Source organism: Sapajus apella, unplaced genomic scaffold (genome assembly GCF_009761245.1).
Source record: "Sapajus apella isolate SASKATOON/1434 unplaced genomic scaffold, GSC_monkey_1.0 scaffold1, whole genome shotgun sequence".
In the NCBI taxonomy this organism is placed as follows: domain Eukaryota; kingdom Metazoa; phylum Chordata; class Mammalia; order Primates; family Cebidae; genus Sapajus; species Sapajus apella.
Window position 1 is genome coordinate 13,853,929 of NW_022436941.1, and position 8,398 is coordinate 13,862,326.

An 8,398-nucleotide genomic window follows, 5' to 3' on the forward strand; every position below is an offset into this window, starting at 1 on the left:
CAAGAGCAAGACTCCGTCTCAAAAAAAAAAAAACAAAAAAGAATTAAGTTTAAAATTAATTTCCTTTTCTTCCAAAAGACTTTGTATCATGAAAGTACTTTAAATCTCTGTTTAAAAACCTTAATTAACATCCGTTAGATTATCTTTTAGGTAAGGTTACAATTTTTCTCCTTGGAGCCATTTCTGAGGAACTCTTTTTGAGGTAGTCATTAAAAATTGTGGGTGAGGTGAGTGATTGACAATAACCAGATATCTCCAGGTCTCCACGGGTCTCAGGGGTCCGTGGGTCTACTCTGATTTTCTCATGTGGATGAGCTTTCCCGCACACATACATTATATAGCAGCAGTTCTCAAATTGCCATCCTGGGATGCCTAAGGGTTCCTGAGGGCTTTTGGGGAGGGTCTATGAGGTCAAAATTATTTGCATAATAATGTTAAGGTATGATTTGCCTTTTTTACTCCCATTCTTACTCCTGTTCTTACACTAGTGCACTATGGAGTTTTCTGAAGGCTGCATGGTAGGGGATATTGCAAGAGAGAGAATGCAGAAGCAGGTGTGACACTCCAGATGCCTTCAGTTAAACTAAACATTAAAGATTTTGCAAATCTGGCCAGTTCTCTCATTAAATTGTTTTTTGTTTTGATAAATTGAATACATTTTTCACTTTGGTTTTAATTTCTTTCTCTCTCTCTTTCTTTTGACAGTGTCTAATTCTGTCACCCAGGCTGGAGTGCAGTGGTGCAATCACAGCTCACTGCAACCTCAAATTCCTGAGCTCAAGCAATCCTCCTGCTTCAGCCTCCCAAGTAATTGGAACTATAGGCTAGACCAACTGTGCTCAGCTAATTTAAAAAAAAAAAATTTGTTTTTTAGACAGAGCCTTGCTCTGTCACCCAGGATGGAGTGCAATGGTGCCATCTCAGCTCACGGCAACCTCCACCTCCCTGCTTCAAGTGATTCTCCCTGACTCAGCCTCCTGAGTAGCTGGGATTACATAGACACCTGTCACCGCGCCCAGCTAATTTTTGTATTTTTAGTAAAGACAGGTTTTCACCATGTCGGCCAGGATGGTCTCCAACTCCTGAACTCAGGTAATCCACCCACCTCAGCCTCCCAAAGTGCTGGGATTACAGGCATGAGCCACTGCGTGTGGCCCATTTTTTTTTTCAGTGATACAGTTCAGGGAGATGACATAGTAAGTATGTGTACTTAGATACATGAATTTCTTACATCTTCATTATGGAAATTTTGAAATATGTATAAAAGTAGAGAGTATAGCACATTAAACCCCATGTGTTTGTTATCAGCTTCAACAGTTACTATTATGGTATCAATATTGTTTCATGTATCCCACCCACCACCCCTCTTTTTAAGTAGTTTTAAAAACAAATTTCAGACATTATATTATTTCATTCATAAATGCTTTAACATTGATTGCTAATAGATAAGAACTTCAAAATTATATGTAATACAATTAATGGTAATTTCTTGGTATCATCTAATACTCAGTCCATGTTTGAATTTCCCTGTTTGTGTTAAAAATATTCATTTGCGAGCTGGGTATGGTTGCTCATGCCTGCAATCCCAGCACTTTGGGAGACTGACGTCAGTAGGATCATGAGGTCAGGAGATCAAGATCATCCTGGCCAACACGGTGAAACCCTATCTCTACAAAAATACAAAAAATTAGCTTGGCGTGGCGGCATTCACCTGTCATCCCAGCTACTCAGGAGACTGAGGCAGAGGAATTGCTTGAACCTGGGAGGCAGAGGTTGCAGTGAGCCAAGATTGTGCCACTGCACTCCAGCCTAGTGACAGAGCCAGACTCCATCTCAAAAAAAAAAAAAAAAATTATTTGCTGTGGGGATTTAATTAATTAATTAATTAATTTTTGTTTTGTTTTTCTGAGAGACAAGGTCTCACTCTGTTGCCTAGGCTGGAGTGCAGAGGCATGATCTCAGCTTACTGCAACCTCTGCCTCCCAGGTTCAACTAATCCTCTGCCTCAGCCTCCCAAGTAGCTGGTACTGCAGGTGTGTGCCATTACGCTTGTAATTTTTAAATTTTTTGTAGAGATGGAGTCCCACTCTGTTGCCCAGGCTGGTCTCAAACTCCTGGGCTCAAGCAATCCTTCTGCCTTGGCCTGGAAGGCCAAGTGTTGGGATCACAGGCATGAGCCAGGTTGCCTGGCTTGCAGTGGGTTTTTTTTTGTGTGTGTGTGTGTGTGTTTTTTTTTTTTTGCCCAGGATTAAATAAGTTTCACTATTTCCTTTGTCTCTTAAATCTTTTTAAAATCTCATTTTTTTGTTGAAGGATCTAGGTAATACGTGAATTATTAAACTTTATAAATAAGGAAGTAAAGGAACACAAAGAAAAAGATACCAAATTCCTTTTAAAACATAATGAGCTTGGGCACGGTGGCTCACACCTGCCATCCCAGCACTTTGGGAGGCCAAGTCAGGCAGATCACTTGAGGTCAGGAGTTCGAGACCAGCCTGGCTAACATGGAGAAACCCTGTCTCTACTAAATATACAAAAATTATCTGGGCATGGTGGCGCATGCCGTAATCCCAGCTATTTGGGAGGCTGAGGAATTGCTTGAACTCAGGAGGCGGAGGTTGCAGTGAGCCTAGATTGTGCTACTTTACTCTAGCCTGGGCAACAGAGTGAAACTGTATCTCAAAGAAAAAGAAAAAAAAAAAAAGCAAACAAAACATAATGGATTCAAGTTAGATGTAGCTAAGAATCTGTAGCTAAAATTAGACTGGGAGATAAAATATGACATTTAAAATAGAGTGGTAAACTGCTTTCTCAAGGCACAGTCACTTGGGTTACTTCTCTTTCCTCTTCTGTCACCTGTGGGAGAATGGGGGCCTTAAAGAAAAAGAAAGACCCTAGGGTTTCAACATGAAAAAAATATATATATTTGAAAGAAAAAAAATGAAAAAAGATAAAAAAATTTTGAAAGAAAAAAATGTAAAAAAAAAAAGGAATAAAAAGGCCCTCTTGGATGAGACAGGGCTAGGAAGTCAAACCAATGTCAGAGTAATCTATTTTTAAAAAACAGGGCTACCAGCCCCCAAAGACAATTTCAAAGGAGGGCTTTCAGTGCAGCCTTCTATAATTTCAGAGTAGAGTACTGGCTTCTTGCCCACCACACCCAAGCTATTCTATTTTCTTTTTCTTTCTTTATTGAATTGAAGTTTCACTCTTGTCTCTCAGGCTGGAGTGCAATGGCGCGATCTTGGCTCACTGCAACCTCTGCCTCCCAGATTTAAGTGATTCTCCTGACTTAGCCTCCTGAGTAGCTGCAATTACAGGCACCTGCCACCATGCCTGGCTAATTTTTTTATTTTAATAGAGACAGGGTTTCACTATGTGGACCACGCTGGTCTCAAACTCCTGACCTCAAGTGATCCACCCACCTTGGCCTCCCAAAGTGCTAGGATTGCAGGCGTGAGCCACCATGCCCGGCTTCTATTTTATTTTTCAGCAAACTTGAAGGTACTCTGCCCAGATCTTCTTCAGGGCTCAGAAACCCATATCCCCGCTGTGGGGATGTCGGTGGGTGAACCAAATGGAGCCTTTCTCAAGGCCTTTTCAGAGGCAGCCCTAAGCCAATGATGGGCTGCAGGGGTTGGGGGCACAAAGCTCTGTTTTTCTTACCTCAATTTGGCATGATGCTGAAGGACCGTCGCAACTCCAGAGCTCATCACAGAACTATAGATCAGGCTGAGGCCTCAGCTACAACTGCGTTGTGGGTTTCTAAGGCCTCTGGTCCCAGGCAGGCCCAGGAAGGGAGCCCAGCAGGACCCATGCCTCCCAGTGCCCAAGGACCAAGAGCAACAGGTGGACAGCTTTGATCAAGACGTATATCCTGAAAGATGGTCAGGCCAGGGTACTCCAAGAGTACATAGCCCTTCCCTCAATCCACCCCCCAGTAAATAAGCACAAAACCTGGCCACTGCAGTCATAGCCACCTGGGATTCCCTGACAGGCCACAGAGAACTCCCAGAGTCCTGGGGACAGCTGCACTGGTCCCACATTAAAAAAAGAAAAGATGCTGCCTTCCTCACCTTCCTGCGGGTGTTATCTTTGGAGAGCACCCCCCAATAAATCTTCTGCACTCATATCTGTCTCAGAGTTTGATTCCCACAAACTCAAGCTAAAATACTTGGTTAAAAAAAAAAAAAAGTCAGCTGGGTGCCGTGGCTCACGCTTGTAATCCTAGCACTTTGGGAGGATGAGTCAGGCGGACTGCCTGAGCTTGGGAGTTTGAGACCAGCCTGGGTAACACAGTGAAACACCACCTCTACTAAAATACAAAAAAATTTAGCTGGGCCTGGTGGCAGGCACCTGTAGTCCCAGCTACTCAGGAGGCTGAGACAGGAGAATCGCTTGCACCTAGGAGGTGGAGGTTACAGTGAGCCAAGATCACGCCACTGCACTCCAGCCTGGGCAACAGAATGAGACTCCATCTCCAAAAAAACAAAAACTAAAATAAAATTTTTAAAAACCAAAAGAAGTTTCCTTCCACTCTTATTTTCCAGCCACCCATTGTTTTTCCAGAATTAATAATATTTATCAGTTTGCCATATATACTTGCAGAGATATTCCATGCAGTTACAAACATATATGCAGGGACTGTCTCTCATTTTTTTTTACACAAATGATAGCTTACTACACAAATCACTCTGCACTTCGCCTTTTTCTTTTAATCATATATCTTGCAAAGCTGCCTTATTATTTTTAATGGATGTTTATAATAGGTGTCTCACAAGTTATTTGGCCATTACTCTATTATTGCTATATATTAAGTTGTTTTCAATCTTTTGCTATTACATACCATACTACTACATACTATAATCTTGTGTATGTGTCTTTTTAGAGGTATGTGATCACATGTCTGACATACATAGCTAGAAGTAGAATTGATTGGTCCGAGTATGTGCCTTTAAAATAATGATAGGTGTTGTTGCCAAACTGCCCTCCCTGGATGGTGATATATGCAAATACTATTTCCTTATACCCTAGTCAATGCCCTGAGTTATTTACCTTTTTTTCCCCTAAGGGTCAAAACATGATAATCTTTTTGATCTTTATCAATCTCATAAGAAAGGAAATTGTCAGCAGAGAGCAGTTGCTCACACCTATAATCCCAGCACTTTGGGCGCCAAGGTGGGTGGATCACCTGAGGTCAGGAGTTCAAGACTAGCCTGACCAACATGGTGAAACCCCATCTCTACTAAAAATACAAAAATTACCCTGGCGTGGTGGCGTGCGCCTGTAATCCCAGCCACTCAAGAGGCTGAGGCATGAGAATTGCTTGAACCTGGGAGGCCGAGGTTAGGGTGAGCCAAGATCGAACCACTGGACTCCAGCCTGGGTGACAGAGCGAGACTCCGTCTCAAAAAGTAAAAAAAAAAAAGGAAATTGTCTAATTATACCTTTAACTTGCCATTTTGAATGACATTGAATGTCATGTTTAAAAGGCATTCATAGTTGTTTTGTGTGCGTACATGCATATATAAACTGTTCAAAGCCATTGTTCATTGTTCCATTGGGCTGCTGCTGTTGTTTCTTATCGATTTGTAGGAACTTTTTTTGGGGGGGATGGAGTTTCACTCTTGTCACCCAGGCTAGAGTGCAGTAGCATTATCTCAGCTCACTACAACCTCTGCCTCCCCGGTTCAAGTGATTCTGCGGCCTCAGCCTCCTGAGTAGCTGGGATTACAGGTGTGTGCCACCACGCCCAGCTAATTTTTGTATTTTTAGTAGAGACAGGGTTTCACCATGTTGGTCAGGCTGATCTCGAACTCCTGACCTCAGGTGATCCACCTGCCTCAGCCTCCCAAAGTGCTGGGATTATAGGCATGAAGCACTTTGCCCAGCCTTGGAACTGTTTATATATTAGGAAACCTAGTATTCTAATATGAACTACAACAATTTTTTCAGTTTGTCATCTTTATTTAGACTTGGTTTGTGGTAGTTGTTGCCAGGCTAATTTTTAAAATGTAGTTTAATATATCAGCCTTCTACAGATTTGTATTATAAGGATACCAAGAGAAAAGGGCTTTGAGATTTTTTTTTTTTTTTTTTTTAGACGGAGTTTCACGCATGTTACCCAGGCTGGAGTGCAATGGCGCGATCTCGGCTCACCGCAACCTCCGCCTCCTGGGTTCAGGCAATTCTCCTGCCTCAGCCTCCTGAGTAGCTGGGATTACAGGCACGCACCACCATGCCCAGCTAATTTTTTGTATTTTTAGTAGAGACGGGGTTTCACCATGTTGACCAGGATGGTCTCGATCTCTTGACCTCGTGATCCACCCGCCTCGGCCTCCCAAAGTGCTGGGATTACAGGCTTGAGCCACCGCGCCCGGCCGAGATTTTTTTTTTTTAACATAAACTCAATATTTTATTGTCTTCATAAAAGATGACACTTAGAACTGGATCACTTGGCCTTTTCTCTTCTTATTATCTCCCAGTTCAAAATGTTTGCATCTTTTAATAGCCAGCATTCTCTTAGATCTGCAGCTGAGCTCAATGTACTCAAGCCTTAGCACAATCTTCTTTGTAGTTTTAGACTTTTTCCAGAAAATCGGCTTAGCTTGCCCACCATAGCCACTCTGCTTCCTGTCATAACACCGCTTTCCCTGGGCATACAGAGAATCCTTGCCCTTCTTGTGCTGTGTCACTTTGTGGGGTTGGTGCTGCCACACTTCTTACAGAAAGTCCGGCGGGTTTTAGGAACATTAACCATGTTTGCGTGAGCACTACTGGCACAGAAAGCAGAGCTTTGAGATTAAATCTAAAATGTGCTAGAAAGGACTGTTCTTATTTATTTATTTATTTATTTATTTCAAGACAGAGTCTCTGTTACTCAGGCTGGAGTACAATGGCGTGATCTCAGCTCATTGCAACCTCCACCTCCTGGGTTCAAGAGATTCTCCTGCCTCAGCCTCCCGAGTAGCTGGGATTACAGGTACACACCACCATAACCAGCTAATTTTTGTATTTTTAGTAGAGACAGGGTTTTGCCATGTTGGCCAGGCTGGTTTCGAACTCCTGACCTTAATAATCCCCCTGCCTTGGCCTCCCAAAGTGCTAGGGTTACAGACATGAGCCATCGAAACTGACCAAGAAGGACTTTTTTAATGAAAATATTGAATAAGATTAGGACTATTTTTCAGTTATCACTGATAATGTAATAATAATCTGTCTTCCCTCCAACTCACCGTCTAAAACTTGTTCCTCCCATAGTCTACCACATTGTGGTAAATGCCAACTTTATCCTGCTAGTTGATAAAGGATAACTGAAATTATCCTTGGCTCTTCTCTTTCTCTCACATCCTGTATTTTACCCATCAGCGGATCTTGTCAGTTCTACCTTTAAAATATCTCTAGAGTCTGACTTCTTTTCATAACCTTGCCCACCACCCTAGTCTAAGCTACCATCACAGATTATTGTAGAGGCTCCTAAAATGATTTTTCCTATTTCATTCATTCATTCATTCATTCATTTGGTGCCGATTTTCCTGTTTCTACCCTAGTCTTTCCACAGTTTACTCTCAAGAAGTCAGAGAGCTCCTCGACCCTCCCCCCAGATGGAGGGCTTGCTCTGTCGCCGAGGCTGGAGTGCAGTGATCCACCCACCTCAACCTCCCAAAATGCTGGGATTTTAGGCACGAGCCACCATGCCTGGCCAAGAGCTCCTTTTAAAATACAATTCGGGTCGGGTGCAGTTCATGAGGAATCTTTCCCCATGACCCAGGCTGGGTGTGGTGGCTCACACCTGTAATCCCAGCACTTTGGGAGGCCAAGGCAGGTGGATCACCTGAGGTCAGGAGTTCAAGACTAGCCTGCCCAACATGGTAAAAACCCATGTCTACTAAAAATACAAAAAATTAGGGGATAGCCGGGCGTGGTGGCTCACGCCTATAATCCCAGCACTTTGGGAGGCCGAGGCAGGTGGATCACGAGGTCAAGAGATCGAGACCATCCTGGTCAACATGGTGAAACCCCGTCTCTACTAAAACTACAAAAAATTAGCTGGGCATGGTGGCGCATGCCTGTAATCCCAGCTACTCAGGAGGCTGAGGCAGGAGAATTGCCTGAACCCAGGAGGCGGAGGTTGCGGTGAGCCGAGATCGCGCCATTGCACTCCAGCCTGGGTAACATGAGTGAAACTCCGTCTCAAAAAAAAAAAAAAAAATTAGGGGACATGGTGGCAGACAACTGTAATCTCAGCTACATGGGAGGCTGAGGCAGGAAAATCGCTTGAACCTGCGAGGCAGAGGTTACAGTGAGCTGAGATCTTGCCACTGCACTCCAGCCTCGGCAACAAGAGTGAAACTTAGTCTCAAAAAAAACAAAAACAAAAAAGAAAGAAAAAAAAAAT

The 8,398-nt window shown here is 43.2% G+C and overlaps 1 pseudogene; it reads right to left on the reverse strand.

Moving 5' to 3' along the window:
- Positions 1-6,385: 6,385 nt before the first annotated feature.
- On the reverse strand, positions 6,386-6,760 carry LOC116559682 (annotated as a pseudogene).
- Between the last annotated feature and the right edge of the window lie 1,638 nt (positions 6,761-8,398).